The sequence below is a fragment of the Phalacrocorax carbo genome, chromosome 4 (assembly GCF_963921805.1).
Source record: "Phalacrocorax carbo chromosome 4, bPhaCar2.1, whole genome shotgun sequence".
Lineage (NCBI taxonomy): Eukaryota > Metazoa > Chordata > Aves > Suliformes > Phalacrocoracidae > Phalacrocorax > Phalacrocorax carbo.
Window position 1 is genome coordinate 61,294,656 of NC_087516.1, and position 14,703 is coordinate 61,309,358.

General features: G+C 41.0%; 1 long non-coding RNA gene across 1 annotated transcript in view; it reads right to left on the reverse strand.

Moving 5' to 3' along the window:
- Positions 1 to 1,049: 1,049 nt before the first annotated feature.
- The window catches only part of LOC135313136 (uncharacterized), a 51,045-nt gene continuing 37,391 nt past the window's right edge, over positions 1,050 to 14,703 (reverse strand). Inside the window, exon 4 of the long non-coding RNA XR_010372734.1 lies at positions 1,050 to 1,155. This is a non-coding gene — a long non-coding RNA (uncharacterized LOC135313136). The remainder of the gene's footprint in view (positions 1,156 to 14,703) is intronic.

Consider the following 14,703-nt stretch of genomic DNA (forward strand, 5'->3'; position numbering starts at 1 on the left):
AAATCATTCTGTCTGGCAAGATTCCAGTTCAGCTCTTTCAAATTGTCAGAGGGAGATTTTGAAGGAGAAATGCTTGAGATTCAGGACAAAAAAATCGAACAGCTTCAGGTCAGTAGCAAGAGCACAGTACCCCTTCACAGCCTCTCCTTTACAATTTTGGGTGTCGTGCACCTTTCTCCTCAAGAAAAGGGGGAGGTAATAAAAGCAGATTAAACTTGTTCCTGGTAAATATCACCTCCTTCGAATGGAAGCAATGCCTTATGAATTCCTAAATGAAGACTCACATAGCACATGTTAGCTGGCCACTAAAATCTGCCCATGGTTGGTGCTGCTGCTATTAATGGTGTATGGGGAAATGAAAGCCTATGAGAATTTCATAAAGATGATGTTTAGCATAAGCATACTCTGACTTGGGATCGACATCTGGAGCAACCACAATATGTCAGAAGTTACCTAAAGGATCAGGAACTTTAACACATGTCCTGCCACTCCCTGCTTCAGTTTTGCAGAAGAGATTATCTGGATATAGACTAGCAAAGAATTTCAGCTTCAGTTCTTACCTAAAGATTTGATACACTTTTTAATGGCAAGATAAAAATGCCTTGCACACAAAGTGATTCTTTTCTGTCAGATCTGGGAATTAGTGATAAATTCTGATGCAACATCGTAAATAACTGTTTCCATTTAATGATGCTGAGCATGTTAGGCTATGTCAATCATCCCTTGGAAATGAAGAGGAGATGTGATTTGAAATGGCAAGCTGCGGGTGTCTAATCAATAATCCCATTATGTGTCAAGCAAACCAAATTTGATTATCACAGAGCAGCTACGGTCCCCCTCAGTGAAGCTGCAACTCAGTTGCCATTCAAACTCCCAGTCTCAAATCCAGCAGATGAAACTGGTGGAGAATTATTTATCTTCCAAATGTGGAGATGTCTAGAGGGCTTGTGAAATAAGCACTCCCATAACTGCTGTAAACCACAGGAGATTCTACCCTCTAGTGGAAAAAAGGCAAAAATGCTAGTGTTTCATTCTCTTAAAAAACCCTACCTTCCCAACATTCCTTGAGACATGGTTTCTCCAGGCCCCTCGCTGGCTCCTTCCACCTCTAAGCCCTTTGAAATACAAGTAGCTTCAGTAGAGTCTTCACTTGTCCTGCAAAATCATCAGATCAGGATTATTCAACCCTTCTAGTTTTGTTCTTCTTAGCTCTATACAGCAGAGTCCATCTCATAAATTGTTCCATTTCATTGATCTACCCACAAAGGTTCATATTGTGCCTTGCTTTTCAACCTTTCAACATAATTAAGGGATCTGGACAGGAGTAAGCTGTAAATCAAAGCATGTTGTGAGATCCAACAGTATGTTCCTACTAAGGATCTGCAAGACTTCATAACATCAGACAGGCCACTCAGCTGTTTCATTGGTTTGCTCTCCACATTCACAAGAACATCAGTTCAAGGCTGTGTTCTGCTTTCTCAATATCTACATATATGATAACAACACCGGATGTTTTTGGTAAGTGTACATTTAGCATTTGTGTCAACACCCCTGTGAAGCAACTCTACACAAATAGCAGCTCGGACCCATTGTGATTCCATCTGAGTCAGTACAAAACCAGATTTTGCTGCAAGCTACCATTTGTGAAGAGTCTATACTAAACAAAAAATAATGCTACAAACTGCACTAAGCAGTGTGCCCATACCTAGCTCTAGGCTGGTTTCAATAAACACATGGTCTCTTTGGAAGCGATACTAGAATTATTTTTCTCCTCTTCTGTAGTGGCAACATGGTGAGAGGTTTGTGAAGATCAAGGGATAAAATAGGCTCATTTACATTTCAGAGACTCCAGCTGGAAGTGTTTCCTCTCTGTTTAGCAGCAACACTGTTTACAACCCTGACATTAAGTTTTCTTATGCCTTACGTAAAGCATTAAAGAATTTCTAACCTTTATTTACTAAATTAATATTCTAATTAACACTGAAAGTTTTAGCCCAAGATAAGGAATTGTCTCCTGAATCAAACCTAAGATTTTAAAGAGGTAATGACTAACAGTACTTTGGGATACAATAAACCAATACCTTTTCAGTCATAGGTACTGAAAAAAGTGCTCCACGAGGTACTTTCGTAAACACCAGCTTACAGGCAATGTTGTAAAGCATCTGCCTTGGATCATGATATTATGGAGCTGAAAGCCAGATTTCCTATGTTAGCCACACACAGGGTGAGGTTTTCAGGGAGCTCCAGTTGCAGTTAGGTACCTGCAGACAAGTTCTAAAGCAACCAACAGCAAGCAGCTTCTCTGTCCCTTCCCTTTGCACAAAACACTGTTGCTGCCATCACTGCTGCATATGGCTGAGAGAGGAATCTCTCGCATGTTTTAGAGGCATGCAGCCAGCCAGCAGCAAGGACATGACCATACTTCCCTTCCCCAGAGCCCTCACACACAAACCGTAGAGTTGCAGGTCTGTTTGTGGTGGGCTGATAGGCACAATACCCCTTCATCCTTGTCTCCACTTGCTGAGCTCTCTCATGGTCTCAGCACTCCTCCCATGATAGCCAGAAGGCAGGGCCAGTTTGTGGAAGCAACAGAGCAGTGGTAGGGCCTTAACTATAATTCTGTGACTTGCAAAGTGTGTTGTATCTGCTACCATTTGTTTTTAAAATTCTCCTATCTCTCAGCAAAGATCTCAGGAGCTTTTTTCCTTTATCCAAATTTCTTTTTTGGGCATTTTCTATTATTACTTTCTGAAGTAAGGCCCGAGCTTATTTCAGCTCCTGAGGGAACCAGCTGCCCTCAGGAAACCAGGCAGTTCACTCATTTTCTCACTGTGGGAGGTGATGCTGCTTTTATAATGAGAGGTATACAGACAGGGAAGGACGTGTTTGTTACTTCTTTCCCCAGCTTTCCCCATAATCCCAGTTGAATTCTGAACACGTCTCCTTTATTTCTTGTCTTCTTTATGTTCCCTCACAACCTGGTTATAACAATCATAGTTAAAACCTAGAAGACCTGTGCAGGATTACATTGTTATGATTCCAGTTTGGTGACATTGGTCAGAACACCACACTCTGGTATGAGATAGGTAAGAGCTTAAGGAGATAAACCTGTGTTGTGCACAATCCAAAGAGCAACAGCCCTGCTGTGCTTTAAACAAAAAACACAAGTCCACAAAAAACCACACTCTAAAAAGCCTATATACATTGCACTTCCCAGATAGCAGCATTCAGGACATCATGCTCACTTCCTTTGCTAGATACAGAAAAGAGGGCAAGACCAGACTGCTGTGAAGCAGACAAGAGTTTTGCTACTGACATCAGGAGGAATCCAGCCTTTGAGCATCTTATTGCTTCTCTATTCTTTCTTATGTGACAATTGCAAGTACCAATAGCATTTTAATTTTGATTGGAATACTTAAAACTTTGTCTTTTCAATGAGTGTTAACATCACCTACTTTTCCTAGGCAATGGCCCCCCTATGATGGGCATGTTTATTAATTAAAATTTCTCTTAATGTTCCTGGAAACGTTGCCTGATTAAGCTTTTTCTCAGAGTCAGAGTGAGTTTTCTAAGTAATCAAAAGGAACAAAAGCTGCATTTTCCTCATGCCGTGTTCATTACAAAGGCCTTCATTTAAAAAAATGCACCTTCCAGCTTGGAGTGTATGAGCAAACCCATTGAGACTAATAGGATTATTCCAAGCTGGTAAGGTGCATACTTATATGTCTTTCTGAACCATAAATGAGATGTGATGTGATTGAAAAGACTCCAGAGAAAGCCCAGTTTGATCAGGTGGCATTTAAGGTACAATCAGACTCAAAACACGAAGTCCAGCCTGCATGGTAGGATCAAATGAGGGAGGCAAGTCACTCTCAAAGGAAGGCATGCTAGAAAGAATACGCACATTGGCATGTAGGATCACATGCCCTGTAAGGGGATGGCTTTTTTTTGAACCGTATAAAGTGTCTTCCAGAGAAGAGTTAGCTTGGATGATTCTTCCATGCCATCCAATATAAAAAGCCTGGGAAAACTCTTACACATCAGCTACCCCAACTCCAGTTCATCTCCCCATGCAACGTTTGTTTCCAGTCTTCCCCAGCAAGGCACTTTTCCAGTTAGACCATCCAAAAACACTGGAGAAATTTTCCAGAACAACTTAAATTTCAGATCTGTGGCATGCTCACCTCATACCAGCAAATTCAGAAAGAGCTATTGTTCTTAAATAAAAGGAAGCCTGCAGCAACATAAGTGCTAAGCTCAGGCCCTGCAGCGCTACTCCCTGAGCTCTGATCCAGCCAGCACTCTCCTGCTGTGCCTCAGCAAAAGCAGATGAAGATGTGGCTGTGAAGTCTGATGAATGTCCTGGGGCTAAAGTAGCTCTGCTGATGATTCATTAGCACATTTCTCTAAGTCAAGTGAAGTGCACAAGAAGTGTTGTCCTTCAGGCTGAGGTTCTCTGCAGCCACAGTGGTCAGTGTAAGGTCTGATGTCACTTCCCAGATTGGAGGAAGGATTTGGATTATGGTTTCCCAGAAGAAGAATCCAGCATTGGAAACTTTCTTATTCTCTCTCTGGCATTTTTTCTATGACATTTCCCATGCCCTGTACTCAGCTCTCCCAAAAAGGTATTGGCAACCTAGATATCCAACAGGACAATTAGCTAACCATTAATATACTTCTTAATTTAAGAATTCTATGCTTTTTAATGCCAATTCTAGTACTTCCAAGTGAGAACTAAAGCACGTTCTCAGACATTTTCATAAAGAGCATTGCAGGTATAAGATTTATATGCCATTGTGTTCAGTATGCTTAGGAAACAGATAATCCTATTCATCTAGCTTTGCTTTATCAACTTAAATAGATTCTCACATACCAGGTGTCTTCAGTATTTGAATATTGAAATTGCAAAGTGCATACATTATTAATGCTTCTAGGAATAGATCTAGCACTTCATAAAACAGAAGGAGTAAGATTTCAAGGTGGGGACACAACTTCCTTTTAAGAGTAGTGAAAACCCATATTGAGGAGTCTAAAGCAGGTTAATTCTCCCCTGAATAAAAGAAGTAGCAAGCTAAGCTACATAGAATATGGTACTATCCCAAACCACACTTTGATAAAGAAGCCAAACATTTTATAGAAAACTCCATAGTTACAGCTAAACAAAAAGTACAGTACCCAGAAGCATGAATGGAACCTCCTCACTAAGATGCCCTACCTCCTCACTAAGATGCCCTACCTCCTCACTAAGATGCCCTACCTCCTCACTAAGACGCCCTACCTCCTCACTAAGACATCCAGTTGGGCTACACTGGCTAGATCCCACACCCACAAAAGTTAACTTCCACCCAGTGGAATTTCTCCCCAGTACAAGGGAAAATTTATCAGAAGTCAGAATCAGGCTTTCTGTAGTGGCATAGGAAAGAAGCTGTTGCCTCTTGATAGGACCTTATGAAATTCTTCAGGTAACTGGAGTGATTAATTTCTCTTGGAGTCCAAGAAAAGGGCATCTCCTACATGATGGTCTTCCTAATGACAAGAAACCCAGTAACTCACCCTGTATGGAAACTCCACCTAACAATGTCACCAGCTGTTGCTTTGCTCTTCCATGTAAGGATCTGTATCTCACCTAAAAGCTGTCACCTTCTACCTCCAACTTTATTCTAAGATAGCCAAGAAGTCATGGTGAATTATTTGGAGAAATAAAAGGCTGTACTCCATAGTTTGTTTTAGTGCATTCAGTGCACAGTACATTTTATACTATAATACACACTTTAATAGGTAAGAACATTTAAAACCACAAGCCAACTCTCCTGGGGGTGAATCCCATTAAGACCTTTCAGCAGTGTTATATATTATTGGAATAATTTGGTGTTTGTTGAAGTTGCATGGAAAACAAAACACAGCCCAAACAAGCTGTCCAGTGAGCAGTGAAGCCAGTGAAAGTGGGTATCCTGCACCTACAGGATGGATGCCCCATGCTAGTAACTCCTACACATCCCCCATACCTCTTTTTATCTTGGACAACCCTGCCTGGCAGAAGCTATTGTACACTGTGGATATTCTACAGCAAAACTCATGCAGATTACAGTATTCAGTACAAGCAAGCCAGCAGTTGAGCTAGCTATTGCCTAACAATTTCTAAGGGCTAAGTTTGGAGTCCTGCCCTCAGCAAAGCCAGTGATCTGCATAGCTCACCTCTTCCAGCCACCAGTTCTCATGAAGCACTTAAGAACACAATGACCTTAAATATTCCTCTTTCCAACCGAGCCAGGAGATTTTAAAGTTATGGAAGAGTGTAATTGCCTGAGTCTTTCCCTTGGAAAACAGTTAAAAAAAATTCAGGACTAAAGAACTAGATACCAGCTACCTGAGAGCCTACTGACAACCATCATCTCCTACAAATCAAACTGTTCTGCCTTCACCATCTATTGATAGATACACATATTCACACACACATTATCTCCTAGTGGAATCTTTATTCTTCAGTCATACCTTTTCACTGTTGTTGCGATATGAAACCTTCCATTTGTTTATGACTTAGAACACACAAGCTTCTAAAGTGAAAAACTACTTGCCTTTCCCGAACAGCAAAATATATTTGGAGTGAGCAACAGGAAAAATAATTCATGCATTTAGCAAATGATAACTGTGTCAGTTTTCTCTTATGGAAGAGAATAAAGCATCTGAAAAAAAATCAGTCAGTCAAACAAAAAGGTTTATCGATTACAGGATTACTTCTCTTTTTTTTTTTTTTTCCTTGTGACAGGATTTGGGGTTCGGGGAAAAAGCCCTGAGAGAATGGGGAGGGAAAAACCAAGACATTAAAACAGAAACAATAAAATAGAAAGGTAGGTGTATTACCAGAGCAAATAAGACATGGAATGATTTAGTAGGAGAAAAATTACAAGGGACAGTCAGCTTCTGTTACAGCAGCTCTGAAGGATTAGGAAAGAGTTTAAGGACACCAGACGAGATGGTTCTGTGGCACCATTTCCCTGGAGGGACTGCGTACTGATGTGTCCCCACAGGCTATAAAATGCCTCCAAAGGGGTCTCTTCCGTTGATACGAGAGAATGGATGATCTGTGTAGTAGGTTACCTTCACTATCTCAAACCATTTCCTTAAGTATTTTTAGAAAGAAAGACCAATTCCTTTTTTGCCCCTTCACTTTACATGTCACATTCACTTTCCCTAAGTTGAAATGTGTCGTCAAGCATTGCCACTTCTCAGGAAAGGGGACTGCTCTATTTAAGTTCCCAGCAGTGCATAGGCCTAAGACATGAGGAAGGAACCAGCATTTTGTTGCCTGGCAACTCAAAATAAGTGTCAATAATAAGACGCACAGGGTAAAATTTTCAAAAGCACCTACATGCTTTAGGAGCTTAAGATCCATTTGTGGAAATCACTTAGGAGTCTAAATTCTACTGAAGATTACTATTTGACTTCAGAATGTCTTTAAAAATTGCTTTTTAATTTCAGTTAGCGTTTGAAACATGGGCTGTAGGCTAGCAAAGAAACACGACTGGGAATATAGTAGGATTTTCCAAAGCATCTCATCTACTGTGCTTGCATATATCCCTTCAGCTATTTATCTGCATCCTTTGTTTACAAATCTTTTCCTCCAGACTCCTTACTGGCAGAGATGGGTCTGAAAATTATATCCTCTTACCCTTGGAGTTGAATCGAGTTTATCTGTACAGCAAACTTTGGTTTGATTTTATTTTTTTTCTTTATAGCATGTATTGGTTGAAAGCAGAGGTTTAAGGAAGCTGAATATAGTCTGACATACCAATATATGACAGCTGGCTCCTGGTAAAACAATCCATCAGGTCCTTGCTTGTGCCCATTTGCAAAGATTGAAGAGGCAGTGATGAGTTTCCAAAACACAGCATGTGGCTTTAAAGCCACGAAATCTACTCTCCTGCTGTATACTCAGAGTGCTGCAGGCATGCAGGTATGTCAATTATTTTCCCAACCAGCTTGTGAAACAAACTGTAACCCCGGAGATGCTCTGACACGGTACCTACATGGTTCCTGCTACAGAGAGGACAGCCAGGAACATACTATATATTACCTTCCTACACACCAGTTTGTTTATAGCATAATTGGCAAAGCAGAGCTATTGCAAAAACAAAAATTAAGTATATGCAGATCAATTTCTCCCCCCAAACACAAAAATCTTTTTGCAGCCGCGGAGGTGTGTGCAATACAACAGATTCAGTCAGCTGGGATGATCTACTCGAGTTCGCAGGCAACAGGTCCATCTGGGCGTTGAGATGATAACATGGCATACGCTAGGCCGAGGGCAGAGACCCATGTCCCACACTTCAGGACTTGAGAATAAAGAGGTTAGCTAAGTATCTGACACCTACCCTGCCCACCTGGGAACTAAGGAACACATAAAACCTTGCTTTCTCTAATGTACCCACTTCACCTCTCCCTAACACTTGACCTAACAAGATAAAAAAAGCCAAGCATTTTAACCAGCTCTATCAATACCTGTCTTAGTTTAAAAACAGTTTACTTCACAATATGAGAGCAAGCTGGCCACATACATATATTACAATGGATGGCAAGAGTGGACAACTAGTTAGAGACAGCTGTGCGCTTCCCACTGCCTGCCAAAGCAGACAAGTTATGGGATGGCAGCAACTACACTGCGAAAAATTTTTTTTCAATAGACTTATAACACGCTGTCCACGGCCCTGTGATTCTCATGTAGTTTATAAGAAGGATTTAGCTCACATTTAAGCCTACATCTTCAATGTTGTCCCAAAGGCAAAGGGGCTGGACACAACCATGAAAGTTTAATTAACAGTGGAGAAAACCCACAATATAATGCCAAGATTTTGCATAGTGTTCATGAAAGTACTCAGTTCTAGTGAATTTTCCTTCTCTTGCTGGAGCTGATAAACATATAACAATGCACCATAAAAAAAAGAGCAAATCTCCTTCCCTATCCAGTCTGGCATCTACATACAGCTGCAAAGATAGATAGCGAGAAGGCTTAGACCCAGCTGGCAGAAATGTCAGGTCTTTCAGCTCTGTATCTCTATTATATCAAATACAAACAGCATTAGCTCCTAGCTGTGCCAGTCCTTGGTAAATGCAAGTATTTGGATGGAGAAAGATTGGATAAATCTAAGCCTGGATATGGCTGGAGAAATTACAAGGAAGTAGGACAAAAGGAGGAGCCAGAAATAACTTTAAAAGCCCTGCTTTCACTATGTATCACCAGCGATTACATTTATCTCTCCTTTTACATGTGCCTGATCTCAAGATCATTAGAAGCTGCTTTCTGAGCTCTTTATTGATGAGCCCTTCTATAGAGGACCAAGACATCACACTCACCCTCAAATAGAGACAGGCAAGAACACCTGCCCAATTATTATGTAAGATTAGTTTAAAAACAAAGACTTGTGTGATGCTTCTTTCTTCACAGCTGCTGGAACCAACACCTTCCTACAGGGAACATCCCCAGGCACAGGTCAAGGAGAATAATTCGGGAAGAGCCGAGTAGCTCTTTTTTGCCTTTGTATTTGAAAATAAGGTATGTAACCTTCAACAATCCATTTGGGCTCAAAACACCTTCAATATTTAACAAGGCTGAATCTTTCTTCTTTAGACTTGCTTGCAGTGGTTTCTTACTCAATGCAGAAGCCAAGTAAAAGCAGCAGTCCTGGGGACAAGTTCTCCAGGGACTGCTCTTCCCTCTGGGAGACCACTTTGCCCTGCATGACCAGAGCAGGTGTGTTACCTAAAGAAGCTGACACTAACTCTTCATGCACCTGCTGGTTTTAGGGTAGGGACTGGCTTTAAATATAAGAGTTTTCTTGGCGGTTTGCTAATACCTATGAAAAACCCTACTGAAGTTGGCTAGAAAGATCATGAGCTTCAACATGCTTAAGAAAAATGAACAGTTATTTTCAGACCACTTCCAAACTAATAATTTAGAGCTTAAAAAAATAGGTTCTGCCCAAATCCAAATCCTTAAAAATTAGCTAAGAGGGAAGCAAAATAGGGAAGGGTATTCACACTGAACTTCCATTTGAATGATCACAGAATGAGGAGGTTACAGACAGACTGACAAGTACCTGTTTTGCATCTAGCTTCAAACTAGAACTGCTTCATTTTCTGATACCCTGAACAGAGCTATAATCAAAAGATAAATATGACTTTGTAAGCAAATTGGTTTTTTTCAATATGGGATTTCTTCCGGTTCCAAACTCTGACATCTTCTATGTGAAGAAAAGCCACAGTCCATACAATTGCTTGCACACACACTTTGCCACCTAGCACAGAACATGGGAAGCCTGGAAAATCCTGATTTCAGGGATGATTTTTGCCTTCCTCAGCACAAGCCAATCAATCTCAAATCCCCACATTGCCAAGACCACAGATCCAAGAAGTCTGATTATTCATCAGGCTAATGGGAGTCCTAAAAAACCCCAGAAGCCCCCGCTATGTTCTACCTGGCATAGGGAACCTAAATACTCTGGAAGCTCCTGTGATTGACTTCCACAGAGCTACTGAGCCTGGAGGTTTCAGCCAGATTGTCAAAAAATGGGTCTAGAAAGGACAATGACAGTGGCTGGGAAGTTTTGGTTTTTATAAAACTGAATGCTGAGAGGCTTCAGATGGGGATCCTCCTAACCAGCTCTAGATCTCATCTCAGAGGGTGTGTTGCTGTGACCAAGCAATTTACTTTCAGTTGTCTTCTAGTGGCTGTGAAGAGCAGCCTTCTCAGCACAAAGGGCCTAGGAAGACTGACACTGCTTGGACTCAGTTCAAAGACTACAAGAGTACAGAGACTCGGCTGTCTCCTACATATGGTCTTTCCAGATTGCAGAAAGGCATGTTCCTCAAATAGCGTATGGGAAGTTGCTCATCTGCTGCTAAAGGTATTCTGTAAATTAGCAGCGAGCATCACTTCTCAGAGAAGCTGAGTACTAGCGCAGTGGGAAACTGTACTTGCAGAGCAACCAGGTGTTGGTCCAAATTCCTCTTCTTGAATGACTGAGGTGATCATGAATACTGTCATTTCCTTTCAATATTAAGTTAAAAAAATGAGAACATAGATGCCTTAACAAATTGTTCTGTGTTCCTTCGACTAAACTGAGAGTAACAAAAAGACAATAAAACATTGCTGTACTTTGCCATACAATTGCAAAACAAATAAATGAACAAAATTACTCTCTGGAAAGCCATATTGATCTATAAAGTTGCTTAAAGAGCTTCGAGGCAGCTTTATCAAAACAATGTTATCAACAGAAGTTCTTTCTAACTGCAAACTTCATACACAGAATTCCAAGTTCTCAGAGAAAAGAGCTGCCAAAAAAACAAGCAACAGATGTAATTCACATAACACTCTGGGATTGGCATCTGTGTTTTCTTTGGTTGCAAAATAAGATGGTCCCTTTTTTCCTAAGGTAGGCATTTGACATTAGTTTGTCACCAGCAATGTCCTCATCTGCATTCTTCAGTATGACCAGATGTTACCTCTCATGCATTCCTGAAATAGAGCTTTCCAGTGTGAAACACCAGTTGGGGTTAATTCAAACTGACTCTCAGTCTGAGAAGTTTTATGAATTCTCAGGCTTTTCAGTAGGACACTCTACTGAGAATCCAGAACAGTATCTCCTAGGTAAACAACCAGCTTTACTCAAACTGGTGTGAGTCATTGGACCCCTGTGCACATTGGCTGACAGCTGTATTTTAAGATTGGGAAGTTTCACTTCGCTAGTGAGTCTCCTCTTCAGCAGGTCATTGCTAGCTCAGCATGACAGCCAAGATTAAGAAAACAGCAAAACCCCCTCAGAGGGGTCCAAAAGAAGTGTTTCCAGAAAAATGCCGTGAAACAGAACCAATACAGAAACCCTCAGAACAAACCTCACACTGTTTGCAGAAAGGACTAGCCCCTCATTGTTTACTGAAGAAATAAGTACCAATCTACTGATCTGTAAATATACAGAAGCTTTTCTTAAAAAGAAAAAAAATAATCCTTTGTACTTGCATGCCTCTAGTTGATCCCTACCCCTAGGGGATTAAACACATTTTTCTCAGTTACAGCCGCATGGTTTCACAATGAAAAGGAATTTAACAATAAAGTCACAATTCAGTGTTCCAGGCCAACAGTACAAGCAATCATGTAAGCAAGTGGTGTAAAACTGGAATTACGCCCTATAAGCCAGTTATTAATAGGAGACTTACATGAAGAGGTGATTAAAGAGGTCAAAAAGTATTCTTGTCCATCCTTCTCATATTTTCAATTTACCTGAAAAACACAGCCTTTCCTTCACATCTATACTTGTAAATGCCTTTCCTCATATTATTTGGAAGTTAAAGGACCTTATTTACTTAATATTCAAAATGAGGGCTTTCTACAATATATGTACGTATATATGTATATATTTTCCCACTTAAATGGCAGCCTTTGAATTAGCAACTTTCTCCTCTGGGAAAGTGAAATGCTCACAGGACATATTCACATTTAACCTCCCAACCCATGAATTTTCAGGCTGAAGAGTAAGACTTAAACATAAGTGGTCTGAGAGGCTTCAAACATCCCTTACTTCATCTCTAGGCAAGAGGAGGTCTCTGCCTTGTTAGGACTCTGAGACATATTTTGGGAAGCATTCGAAGACCCCTCTCTAAACCTTTTGAAATATCCCTGTTGCAACTGTCTTTGAGGCTTCATTCAGTTACTTCAAAAGCCAAACCTTACTTAAACTCTGCTGTGTTTGAAGATATCAACATTTTATACCATTGACCTTTCATTCCCTCCTTTTCTTAGTATTAAATGCTTCTCAATCAGATTTAAATTTACTTCCAACGTCATCTAGACTAACAAAATTAGCTGCCATTGCCTTAACTTGATATTCAAGCACGAAGCTATTTTAATAAATGTCAACGAGCAAATTAAATATTTGAATTTTGATGTTGGTCTCCAGAAGCAGAAGAGATTTAATGCTCATCTGAGGAAAACCATGATTAACATTCAAGTCAGACCCAACCAACAAAACCTGCTGAGTGTTCAGCACTGACACATTCTTAGTGACTTTTGGAAGCGCTAGTCATAAGATCTGTTTGCCTATAAACATATGTGACAAAACTGACAAGCCAATCGTGTATAATTTAAATATTTGCAGATTACTACAATGTGGTTATCACTGAATTGGTGACATGGATGATGGTGCTATGGGAGCTGGGTTGGTGTTTATATAATGCAGGAGGCATTTGCCCTACCATGCAGGTCAAAGCTTGTGTGAGGTTGCTTTGCAGTAGTCAAGTTTTATACTTCATTTGACTGTGGCCAAATTCTGTTCAGGACATTGAAGAAAACAAGGCTTGACCTTAGCCTGCCTTTTTTCCTCATATGGGCCCTGCAACGCTTTATAGTAGCTTGGATACTTCTCCAGTATATGCCAGGTGGCAACATGTCCTATCTACCAACTATTTTTGACAGGTATGCTTATGGTGCTCCTGGCTTACCTGCACCCTTTGACAACTGGCATTCTAGTTACAGACTAGCTGCGTATAGAAGCAGTGCCTGTCCTGGCATTTTGGGTAGCCCACAGCCTGGTCAGAAGAAGAGCAGATTGCTGACACAGCAGAACACAGGCACCTGGCTCAGCTGCACTGGCCCATGTTACTTGGCCCACTTATCAAGTACAACAGTATGACACAGACCTGGCCGGAGAGACTAACATGACAGTACTCCAGGCACCACAGCAGGAAGCCGGGATTCAGCAGGACACTGGCAGAGACAGGACTGCAGCTTTGACTTCCTCAGTCCTCCCCAGAAGGCCAACATTTCTCCGAGTGAGGGTCTGAAAACAAAGTTGGGAAAGGCATGAATGGATCAACAGGGGACAGCAGGACATGGAAGGAAAGCACGTTTGGGGTGGAGTTTAACACATCGTGTTGTGTTTACAGACCTCACTGAATGAACAGCCTTTCTACTGCATTCTCTATATTATCCCTCCCTCGTTAATCAGCAAGCTCCTCAAAATCAAGACAAAGAGATGTAGATTTGATCAGATACTTGATTATCATTGATAGAAGAGTGCAAACAAACACACATCCCTGAGACAAGGGAAAATAAGGATGTGACTGATATTGTAAACAAACAAATAAGAGATGGGGCACTGCAGAAGCAGAATTCCATTTGTGAAGAAGTTAACAAGTAAAAAGAAAGCACTTCGCCTGGGAACCTTCATGACCAAGCCACATAATGCCAGTCATTTGCATGTTAATAAATTGCAGTCTGAAAGCAAAAACCTAATGAAAAAGGTTGAGCACAAGATGAGTACTGCCATCCAGAGTACCATTGTGCAAGTTAAAGGATTCCACACACCACTACCCCTCACCCCAAGCATTCCTGTGTTAATGGCCTGGGGCCTTACTGTTGATTACTGCTGCTCCCAGGTAATCACTGGGGTAACGTTGTAGGAAGTAGCTGTGACAGTGAGAAGCCACTGGACAGTGCTGCAGCCACAGACAAGCCCTTAGGAAGGCTAGTACGGAAATAACAAAACCCAAAATAAGCTCAAGCCCTGGCGAACACCTGCACTTGAAAGAGGAAAGAAAAATCCTCCCAGCAAACTTGCTGTTTTGAATTCAACCCTGGTTATTAACATGATCACCCTGGATCTCAGTCACTGTAATTCACCATTCAAACAGAGCAGACATGTATACGGAGGG